We start from the raw sequence: 12,157 nt of genomic DNA, 5'->3' as shown, positions 1-12,157 counted from the left end.
AATATTTTTTAAATAAAAAATACTTTAAAATATTATTTTAACTTGAAAAAACGAGAACCCATCTCATTCCTCAACTAAGAAAAGTAAAAGGATTCGGTTTAGTTTTTTTTTAAAAAAATATATCCGAACGTTTAATATTTTTTATTAATCATATCAGTACTCTTAGAGGGTCATCTCATTAAAAAAAAAAAAAAAAAATCTATGAACCTTAAACATCTAAATACGATTTGAAAGCGTTTGATTAAAATTATATATCAATTATGATATATAATTTTAGTTATGTGATTATCAAATAATTTAGTTATGTGATTATTAAATAATCATATAACTAAGATTATGGAGAATAAAATATAACAAAATATTATTTGGTTCAACCTAAATAATGTAACAAAAATTTATTTGTTGGAAGGTTTTAATAAATAACCTAATTTAATATTTTACTATATTACTCTTAATTATAAAATCAACCATATATATTATTATTATTTTTTAAACTCTACTTTTTTTCACGTTTTTCTTTATTTTTATGTATTTTTTAATTTTTTTATTTCTTTTCATTTTTTTTATTTTTATAAATTTTTTACGTTTCTTATTTTTTTATGTTTTTTAAATTTTTTATGTATTTTTTGCTATTATTTTTCTATTTTTTAAAATGTTTTTTATTTTTTAAATTTTTTTTAATGTTTTTCCTATTTTCTATTTTTATGTTTTCTTTCCATTTTTAATTTTTTTAATGTTTTTTTTATATTTTTATATTTTATTTTATTTTATTTTTAAGTTTTTATTTTATTTTTTATATTTTATATTTTTTCCTTTTTTATCACATTTTTCTCTTATTGAGAATATTTTGGATAAAAAAAAATTATTAACCCTGGAATCAAGAAAACCTCAGTTTTCCAAAGTTTTCGGATTACGGATTGCATGCCCCTTTTGCTGACATGTCGGGTGATCCTGTCCGAATGCTGAATCAACGGACGCTGGGCACGTGACGCTCTCCGGGTTGTTGATGTAGATCTCCGGCTAGTCTCACGAAACTCCGGCGAACCTGCACAGAAGTCGGGCCGGGAAGGGGTACCCGGCGGCGACCCTCCAACGCTCAAGTCAGGTAAGCAAGTGGTGGAAAAAGTAGCTCCAAAGCTTGTAGAACGCGTACCTCTGGCGAAGTCTGCGGCTCTTTATATAGAGCGGTGAAAGAGCTTCTACACGCCCACCGAGGCGCGTACGTGTCCGCAGCCCATACCTCGGTATGGGTTTGTCAGAAAGCTTCCCTGACGCCATACTACAACAGTCCCATCGCGCCTTCGATGGGACAACAGGACACCCCGTTGTCAGACTAGGAGTATGGCCTAGCCATACGACTTGACGGCTGTCAGCAGATGTTCCCCCTTATTTACTGCTCATAATCCAGGGCGTCCGACCGGCTGGACAGGGAGTCCGTCCGGCCGGCCCCTCCTTCTCTTAGGCCTTCCGCTCGATCATTATTTACTGTTTCATTGAGCGTCGGAACCCCGATCCTTGTCAGGGCACCTTTTACTATCAGATGTTTACTGGCAGACCGATCGGCCTGCCCTTTTCTCATGAGTCCGGTCGGCTCACCCTTCTTCGACGGACCACCTGGCCCTTTGACCTCCACGGGGCGTTGACCCCTCCTTTGACCTCCACGGGGCGTTGACCCCCTCGTTAGGGGGTCCCGGGCTCTTACCACCGGATCACTTGCCTTCCCCTCGAGTCTAGTCGAAGGAGGCGAAGTCCGACTGACTGGATTGCCGATCTGACTGAGCAATGATCACTGCATTAGGCCGCTCGGCCACGTATAGGGATACTCATCCGTTCGGCGGTATCTTGTCCGTCCCTTGTGTTCTCTTGAAATCCATGTCCGATGCTTTCCCCTACTACCCATCACGTGCGCTTCGCACGGTAAGGGGAGCTCATTAAATGCGGCCAGTATCCTGCTGACACGTGGCGATCATGCGTTTGTCAGCGTATGGCGGTGGCGTCACTTCCGATGGGACAGCCGCCGTTTGAAATGAGCGGCTAGATGACGACCTTGATATCGGCGACCTGGATCGGACGACTGAAATTAATAGCGGCCGCCCTTATAAAGCTCCGACTTCCGCTTTCCGCCGCATTTCGGCCTCATCTCCTCCCGACGTTTCGCTACTCATTTCTTCTCCGGCGACCTTGCGTTCCGGCTCTCCGACGACCCTACAGCTTCTTCCGATCATCTCCCTTGCCCGTAAGGCTTCCTTTTCCTTGCTGCCTCTCCTTTCTTCTCTCTATTAGCTATTTCTTTTATCATCCCGCACTCTTTCCTAGCTTTATTTCTCCTTTCTTCCATCACGCGTCCATCCCTGGCCTTACACCATGACCAGTACCTCACAGCCGACCGGCGATGCTCCTGGTCTTTGGTATTCGACCATGGAAAATCGGTTCGATGAGGAGGACGCCTTGCGCCTCACTCGAACCTATGATATTCCTCCTGACCATCACATAGTGTTAGCCACGCCGGCCGATCGGCCACATGAACCGCCGCCCGGCACCGTTCTTTTCTTCCGAGACCAATTTTTGGCCGGGCTGCGTTTTCCACCTCACAAGTTCTTCTTACAAGTCTGCAATTATTTTCGCATTCCACTCGGCCAGGTAGTCCTTAACTCCATTAGGCTGTTGAGCGGAGTGATAGTCCTTTTTAAACTGAACAACATTCCCCTCGACCCTAAGATTTTTCACTACTTTTTTTATCCCAAGCAAGCCGAGTGGGGCACCTTTGTTTTCCAGTCTAGGATAGGTTTCGTCTTCTTCGATAACATGCCGAGCTCCAACAAACATTGGAAGGAGCACTTTTTCTATGTGCGTTTTCCCGAGCTGCCAACTTTTCGTACCAAGTGGCAGACGGCGATGCCGGCGCAACCGGAGCTCGGCAAATTTAGAGGCGACGCGGCATACCTTCATGCAGCCGAACGGCTAGTCGGTCAATGCTATCATATTGACAAGCTGCTCCTCCCGGGAGTAATGCACATATTCGGCCTGTCTTCTACCCCAGCCGATCTGCCCTGCAGAATGAGTAAGCGATTCTCATCCCTCCTTTTTCTTTTGTTCTAATTGATTTAATTTTTTTTTCTGCAGCTGAAGTTATGTGGCGTGCTAAGGCGACCGAGAAGCTCAAATTGAAAGCCGCTCGGATTGAGGCGGTGAAGAACAAGGAGGTCGCCGAGCGGGGCCTTGATCCAGTCGATCCGACCGGCGAATTAGGCGAGGGGACTCAGGATAAAGTTTTGTGTATACAAAGGATGTGATGGAAACATGGTGGTATTTCTTGTACTATACGTAGATAACATTTTTGGTAGTTGGAAACAATATCAAAATGTTGTCAGAAGTAGGGGTATGGTTGTCCAAATAATTCGATATAAAGGACTTGGGAGAATGTATATATTTTTAAGATCAAAGTAATAAGGGATCACAAGAAAAAATATATTTATTCCAAGCTTGATACATCGGAAAAATCCTTGCTCGTTTTAAGCATGCAAAACTCCTCAAAAGGTTTCTTACCTTTTAAGCATGGAGTGTCTTTATCTAAAGAGATGTCTCTGATGACATTAAAGGAGATTGAGGACATGTAGGCAGTTCTTTATGCTTCGGCAGTTAGACAACCTAATGTATGCTATGCACACAGAAATCTGTTTTGCCAAAAGCATAGTTAGCAGATATCAAAGTAACCCTAGACAAGGACATTGGACTGCAGTAAAGCATATATTAAAGTACCTTAGAGGCACTAAAGATTATATGCTAGTTTACAAGGCAGTTAATTTGGTTCCTATGGGTTGTATGGATTTTGACCTCCAATCAGATAGGGACAATAATAAGTCAACCTCGGGGTTTTGTGTTTACTTTAGGAGGTAAAGTCATAACTATGAAAGAGTGATAAACATAGGTGTTTTTCTGGACTCCACCATAGAAGCTTAGTATATGGCAAGCCTCTGAGGTAGCCATTAAAAGCTGTATGACTCAATAACCTCAAGATAGACTTAGATATGATTTCTGGTTTATCCAAAGATTATTACAATTTATTGTAATAATGTTGGTGCAGTAGCAAACTCGAAGAAACCATAAGTCTATAAGGCAAGTAAACACAATAGAGCGCAAGTACCACCCAATACGAGAAATCGTATAAACGAGGAGAAGTTGTTGCTGCCTAGATTGCATCAGGTGATGACCTATTGATCCTTCCACTGAGGTCCTTAAGGCAAGAGCTTTTGATGGGCATATTGAAGGATTAGGAATCAGATGTATGGTAGCAGATATAGCAGCTTAGTCTTTTAGTATAAGTGGGAGATTGTTGGAGTGTATACTAAAAGCCTAGCTTTTGGTATAAACATTTATCTAGAAATAAGAATCACATTGGTCAAATGTCTACATTTATGATAAATGTAGTTGTTCAATTAATTTATATTGTAGATGACATGGTGTGTGGTGTCACACACAGAAGATCATGTTATCAGTACCTTATAAATTATAAACAGTAGCTCACGACCATGATGGAAAGGAACAAACCATTAGAAGGTCGTAGTGTAATTAGGTATTAGTTTATCTTGACTATATAATTACACTAGTACACTCAGAGTGTATTGAGTAGGACCATTTGAGGTCGTTTCTTTTATACTGACTTTATAAAGAAACAAAGACCTCGGTTATTATGGAAGTGTGTGCTCTTAATCCTAATGTAATAACAAGCACATATATTTGATATTTATTTCTTTAATTATCAATGGGTGAGATTTAGTTCGTTGAATCAATAAACCCGATAAGTTGGGAAATGGTATCACTTATAGTGTGTGTTGTTGATTATAGAAGGAAACTGTGTCCTAGAGATACTAGGTTGATAATATCCTCAAGAGGAGCTCATAAAGATTGTCATGTTAAACCCTGCAGGTGGACTTAGTCCGACATGATAATAAGGTTGAGTGGTACTACTCTTGGACTTAGATATTAATTAAATGAGTTGTCAGTAACTCACTTAATTAGTGGACATTTGATATCTTAAACACAGGGAGACTAACACACTCATAATAAGAAGGAGCCCAAAAATGTAATTTGGGATTGGTGCGGTAATTCAATGATAGTTCTCTAGTGGAATGAATTATCATTGATAAAATTAAGTTGTGTGTTCGGGGCGAACACGGGATGCTTAATTTTATCGGGAGACCAAAACCAATTCCTCCTCTCGGTCCCTATCGTAGCCTCTTATTTATAGAGTTCTATACCCACCTATACCCACCTTCTATACCCACCAATAGGGCCGGCCAAGCTAGCTTGGGAACCAAGCTAGGAGATTGGGTGGCCGGCCCTAGCTTGAACCCAAGCTAGTAGGGCCGGCCAAAATAAATTAAAAAAGAAATTTAATTTTAATTTTTATTATTATGTGGAAGATATATTTTAAAGAGAATTAAAATTAAAATATCTCTCTTGTAAAAGATCTACAAAAGATTAAAGAAAGAGATTAGATCTCTTTCCTTATTTGTAGATTGGAGAGATGTTTTATTTTTTCTTTAAAAATTATTCACATGTTGATAAAATTAAAATTATAGAAATTTCCTTTTATCAACCATGAAGAGATTTTAAAGAAAAATTTTATTTTTTAAAATTTCCGGAAACAAATTAGGAAGTTTTAATTGTTGATTAAAACTTGTCCTCTTTTGTTTTCCAATGATGTGGCCGGCCACTTGAAATTAATTGGGGAAATTTTATTTTGTTTCTCTCAATTAAATCATGTCAAGGAAATTAAGGAAAATTTATTGTAATTAAATTTCCTAATTTGCCTAGGCCAAGGAATATAAAAGAAGGGGTGAGGGTGCCTTCACAAGACACAACATCTATTATTCCTCTCCCTCTTTTGTTCCTTGGTGTGGCCGGCCAACCTCTCCCTCTCTTCCTCTTGTGGTGGCCGAACCCTACCCTTCTATTGGAGCTCTTGTGGTGGCCGGATACTACTCGGAGAAGAAGAAGAAGAAGGAGAGAAAGCTAGCATCTCTTGGAGCTTGGTTAGTATTTTGTTTTTCTTCCTTGGTGAAGCTTCCTCTTTGTTGGCCGAACCTAGCTAGGAGGAGAAGAAGGTGATTGGTGGTTTTTCGTCTCGGAAGATCGTTGCCCACACAACGTCCGAGGTTAGAAGAGGAATACGGTAGAAGATCAAGAGGTTTTTCTACAAGGTATAACTAGTAAATTTTATTTCCGCATCATGCTAGTTATTTATGGAAATAATACCAAATACAAGAGGCTTACGTTCTAGAATTTCGAATTTGTTTTAGATGTTGTGTTCTTTTATTTTTCTTTTCCTTGTGATTTGATTGTTCTCTTTGGTTAACCTAAAGTTATTTTAGGAAATTAAATATTAGCTTTCTATTAAAGGTTTTGTCTAGTCGGTGGTGGTTGCTCCCATATCCAAGAAGGCCATGTGCCTCGCCATGCAGTCCTGGAACCTTTTTGGAAATTAATATTTAATGGAATTAATAACTTAGGTGATTTGGATCAAACGTGTTAAGTTCCGCAGGAGATCCAAGTCTAAACCTAAAAGACCAAATAAGTTAAACTTAGGATCAAACGTGTAAAGTTCCGCAGGCGATCCAAGTTTAATTTAAAAGAACACATGGTAGCTAGGAAAAGGTTCAGACCTTTGTACAAAATTTTTGTACAGTGGAACCGTTAGGCTTTCCGAGTAGCAACCAACAATTGGTATCAGAGCTAGGGTTTTGCCTCTGTGTATTTGGTATTAGTTTAATTATGCACATGTCATACATAATTTAGGCAGGATAATAGTAGGATGTGCTAACTTTGTGGATGCAGGATCCAACTATTATGGCTTTTAGTTATTATGTGTGTGATTGGACCCTTGGACATGTCAAGGGCATTTATCTGTGTGTGCATGATTGTATTAAAATACAGCAGGAGCTGTATTTAGTTTTATTAGGATTTTATTTTTGATCTAGATACATGTACATTCCTTTTATGGAATATAGGATCAAAATGTAAAATTCTATTTATGTCGCGGATCGAATCTTGCAAAGCGTGGAACCTTCTAAGGACCAGAGGCGCAGCGGAACTAGGAGCAAGATGGATGCGACAGCTAGACCCGGTGGCGGTGGCCAAATATGGCAGCAGCTTGGGATGACAACACACGGAGGACAACTAGAGATAAAAGCCATAATAGTTGAAAATTAGATTTTCTATTTATTGCTTTTATATTGTGCTGTGTGTGCATGTTAGTATACATGACTAGTAGGCTAGCATAGTTAAAATTCCTCGTTTATAAATAACTAAGTGGGAGAAGGATTTTTAAATAAATCTCATGGTCTCCATTACTGGTTTGTAAGTGATGCAAACAAGCTTGTGCGTTGGCTCTGAGTGCCTTCCTCCATAACGGATGAGCTTGTTTGTGGATCACTAGAACAGACTTCCATTTTTGGATGACTATAGGAAGTTAATTAAGAGCGTGTGATCTTCCCCAACGGAAGGGGCATAATCTTATTAATGGACTTAGTGTCAAGTAATGGTATACACTTAGACACATCTAATAGTATCCTCCCCATCGGAGTCACTGCTATTATTTGTGTGACCAAATGAAACCAACTATTAATTTGTCATAAAACTAGGTTGACAAGATAATAAAATTAAAGGGTTAAAACCCCTCTTACAAATGATTGATTTTGTATACGTCCACACTAACGTGACATACAAAATTAACGGTGTTTGAGATAATTTTATTTGTCATAAAGATACGTTGGCAAGATAGTTAATGGGTAAAACCCTCCTTTTACAAATGTTGAATTTGTATACGTCCACACTAACGTGGCATGCAAAATTCACGGTGTTTGAGGTGTTGGTAAATTTAAATAATATTGTTTGAGGAATCAATGTTATATTAAATTCAAAGAGTTTTGACCAAATATTTGATCAAAGACAGATCAACTATTAATTTTATTCGTCATAAAGTAAAGTTGACGAGATAATAAAATTAATGAATAAAATCTCCTCTTCGATTTTGTATACACAAAATTCATGGAGATTTTAAGGAGTTGATCTTGACCACATGTTTTGTGATTCTTAGGATGTTTGTCAATCCCTAGTAGTCATACTATAGAAAAGACTTAGTAGTCCCAATTGTAATGATTGGAAATAGGACTTGGACATTAAGGTAGATCTTCTTAGAACTAAGAACAATTTAGGTGTATTTAATTCATTAGTTGAAACATGTCTAGTGGTGTTATCTACCAGAACCTGGAGTGTAGATACAAGATGCCATTAATCATGTCTGCAATTCATTGCAGGGTTCCAGGAAAAACCCCACAACTAAATGAAAGGTAAATCACCGTCCACATGGGCACTACTGTAAAAGTGGTAACTGTTGCAGTGGGAGATGTTTATCCTTTGATAAGAATAAAATATGGATTTTAAGTAATTGTCTTTACGTACCAAGTTTAGAAAGAACCTGATTTCAGTTTCTAAACTATTATAGATATTATGTCTATTTTGATAACAAAGTTGTTATCAAGAAAAATAGGAAAGTTATCTATTCTGGTATGATGGTTGACAATTTATAATCCAATAACTCCCACGATGCAACAAATGGAAATTAGTAACACATCTTCTAATTTTAAGAGAAAGCAACCTTCGGAAATGAACCAATTATATCTTTGGCATATAAAGCTAGGTTATACTTGAGTAGGATTCATTGGTAGCTAATGAACTTTTGGGTTCATTGGTAGTGGAAATCTTTCCAACCTGCGAGTCTTACTTGGAAGAAAAATAACCAAGAAGCTTTTAAGTCCAAGGGGTATAGAATCAAAGATATGTTGAAATCGGTTCATTCTGATTTGTGTGATCCTATGACTATCCAGACAAGAGGTAGTATTGAATATTTTGTCTAATTTATAGACAACTATTCAAGATACAAATAAATTTACTTAATGTACCGCAAGACTAAGTACTTTGATTAGTTCAAAGAGTACAAGGTTGATGTGGAGAAATAAAGTAAAAAGTCACTATGGAAGATCGTAGTGGCAAGTACCTCTTGAGAGATTTTAGGAGTCACTTATCAAGTTGCAATCCCAACTAGTACACCCCAACGGAATGGTGTAGTAAAAGAAGGTAAAGAACTCTTATGGAATAATTAGATAGATGATGAGTTATTCAGAAAATTACCAAATTTGTTTTAAGGATAAACTCTGAAAATGAAAGTGAACATAGTGCCTTCCAAGTCATAACTCTCTACTCATATAGAATTGCTGAATAGGCGTAAGCCTATTTTGAAACATATTCGGATTCAGGTAATCCAGCATATATGTTAAAGAGAGATAAGTTGGATAGGAGTTCACTTGTTTGTAAGTTATCCTAGATAAACAAAAGTAGGCTTATAGTCTTAAAAATCAGAAGGTCATTGATAACATCAATGACTGATTTTTAGAAAAGGACTATATAATGAACCACGTGCTCATAAGTAAATTTGTTCTTAAGAAAATAATAAAAGACATGTCTAATCTAGTACCAACTGTACAAAATGAGATACCACAAGAAAACTGCAACACGTATCACAAATGATACACAATTGCAGAAGATGCCTTGTCGTAGTGGGAGGGTTGTTAAAGCAACCTTAAAAGATTAATGTTTTGGGAGAGTTTTTGAACTCGATCCCTGAAGGACATGAACCTGATCTCCGGACATATGACGAAGCACTCCAAGATAAATATGAAGCATCTTGGCAAAGAGTAATGAATAATAGAATTAGAATATATGTATTCTAAAGCTTGTAGAACCACCAAGTGGTGTAAAAGCCTTTGGGTGTAAAAGGTCTATAATAGAAAAAGAGGGATAGACAGGAAGGTAGAAACCTTCAAAGCAAGGCTTGATGAAAAAGGAAACCTTTTTCACTAGTAGCCATGCTTAAGTCTATCCGGATTCTTTTATCTATTTGGCAAGTGGATGTCAAGACAGCATTTCTTAATGGAAGTCTTGAAGAAAGCATCCATATAAAGCAACCAGAAGGGTTCATTGCAAAGTGCTAAGAGCATCTTGTGTGCAAGCTCAATCAGTCTATGGACTGATACAAAGCTTCAAGGTCTTGGAACATCCAGTTTATCAAAGTAATCCACACCTATGGATTTATTGAGTAAACGGATAAAGTTTTGTGTATACAAAGGATGTGATGGAAACGTGGTGGTATTTCTTGTACTATACGTAGATAACATTTTTGGTAGTTGGAAACAATATCAAAATGTTGTCAGAAGTAGGGGTATGGTTGTCCAAATAATTCGATATAAAGGACTTGGGAGAATGTATATATTTTTAAGATCAAAGTAATAAGGGATCACAAGAAAAAATATATTTATTCCAAGCTTGATACATCGGAAAAATCCTTGCTCGTTTTAAGCATGCAAAACTCCTCAAAAGGTTTCTTACCTTTTAAGCATGGAGTGTCTTTATCTAAAGAGATGTCTCTGATGACATTAAAGGAGATTGAGGACATGTAGGCAGTTCTTTATGCTTCGGCAGTTAGACAACCTAATGTATGCTATGCACGAGATCAGAAATCTGTTTTGCCAAAAGCATAGTTAGCAGATATCAAAGTAACCCTAGACAAGGACATTGGACTGCAGTAAAGCATATATTAAAGTACCTTAGAGGCACTAAAGATTATATGCTAGCTTACAAGGCAGTTAATTTGGTTCCTATGGGTTGTATGGATTTTGACCTCCAATCAGATAGGGACAATAATAAGTCAACCTCGGGGTTTTGTGTTTACTTTAGGAGGTAAAGTCATAACTATGAAAGAGTGATAAGCATAGGTGTTTTTCTGGACTCCACCATAGAAGCTTAGTATATGGCAAGCCTCTGAGGTAGCCATTAAAAGCTGTATGACTCAATAACCTCAAGATAGACTTAGATATGATTTCTGGTTTATCCAAAGATTATTACAATTTATTGTAATAATGTTGGTGCAGTAGCAAACTCGAAGAAACCATAAGTCTATAAGGCAAGTAAACACAATAGAGCGCAAGTACCACCCAATACGAGAAATCGTATAAACGAGGAGAAGTTGTTGCTGCCTAGATTGCATCAGGTGATGACCTATTGATCCTTCCACTGAGGTCCTTAAGGCAAGAGCTTTTGATGGGCATATTGAAGGATTAGGAATCAGATGTATGGTAGCAGATATAGCAGCTTAGTCTTTTAGTATAAGTGGGAGATTGTTGGAGTGTATACTAAAAGCCTAGCTTTTGGTATAAACATTTATCTAGAAATAAGAATCACATTGGTCGAATGTCTACATTTATGATAAATGTAGTTGTTCAATTAATTTATATTGTAGATGACATGTTGTGTGGTGTCACACATAGAAGATCATGTTATCAGTAGCTTATAAATTATAAACAGTAGCTCACGACCATGATGGAAAGGAACAAACCATTGGAAGGTCGTAGTGTAATTAGGTATTAGTTTATCTTGACTATATAATTACACTAGTACACTCAGAGTGTATTGAGTAGGACCATTTGAGGTCGTTTCTTTTATACTGACTTTATAAAGAAACAAAGACCTCGGTTATTATGGAAGTGTGTGCTCTTAATCCTAATGTAATAACAAGCACATATATTTGATATTTATTTCTTTAATTATCAATGGGTGAGATTTAGTTCGTTGAATCAATAAACCCGATAAGTTGGGAAATGGTATCACTTATAGTGTGTGTTGTTGATTATAGAAGGAAACTGTGTCCTAGAGATACTAGGTTGATAATATCCTCAAGAGGAGCTCATAAAGATTGTCATGTTAAACCCTGCAGGTGGACTTAGTCCGACATGATAATAAGGTTGAGTGGTACTACTCTTGGACTTAGATATTAATTAAATGAGTTGTCAGTAACTCACTTAATTAGTGGACATTTGATATCTTAAACACAGGGAGACTAACACACTCATAATAAGAAGGAGCCCAAAAATGTAATTTGGGATTGGTGCGGTAATTCAATGATAGTTCTCTAGTGGAATGAATTATCATTGATAAAATTAAGTTGTGTGTTCAGGCACAGGATGCTTAATTTTATCGGGAGACCAAAACCAATTCCTCCTCTCGGTCCCTATCGTAGCCTCTTATTTATAGAGTTCTATAC

This window comes from Zingiber officinale, chromosome 9B, assembly GCF_018446385.1.
Source record: "Zingiber officinale cultivar Zhangliang chromosome 9B, Zo_v1.1, whole genome shotgun sequence".
In the NCBI taxonomy this organism is placed as follows: Eukaryota; Viridiplantae; Streptophyta; class Magnoliopsida; order Zingiberales; family Zingiberaceae; genus Zingiber; species Zingiber officinale.
Note: the sequence above shows the minus strand (reverse complement) of the source record.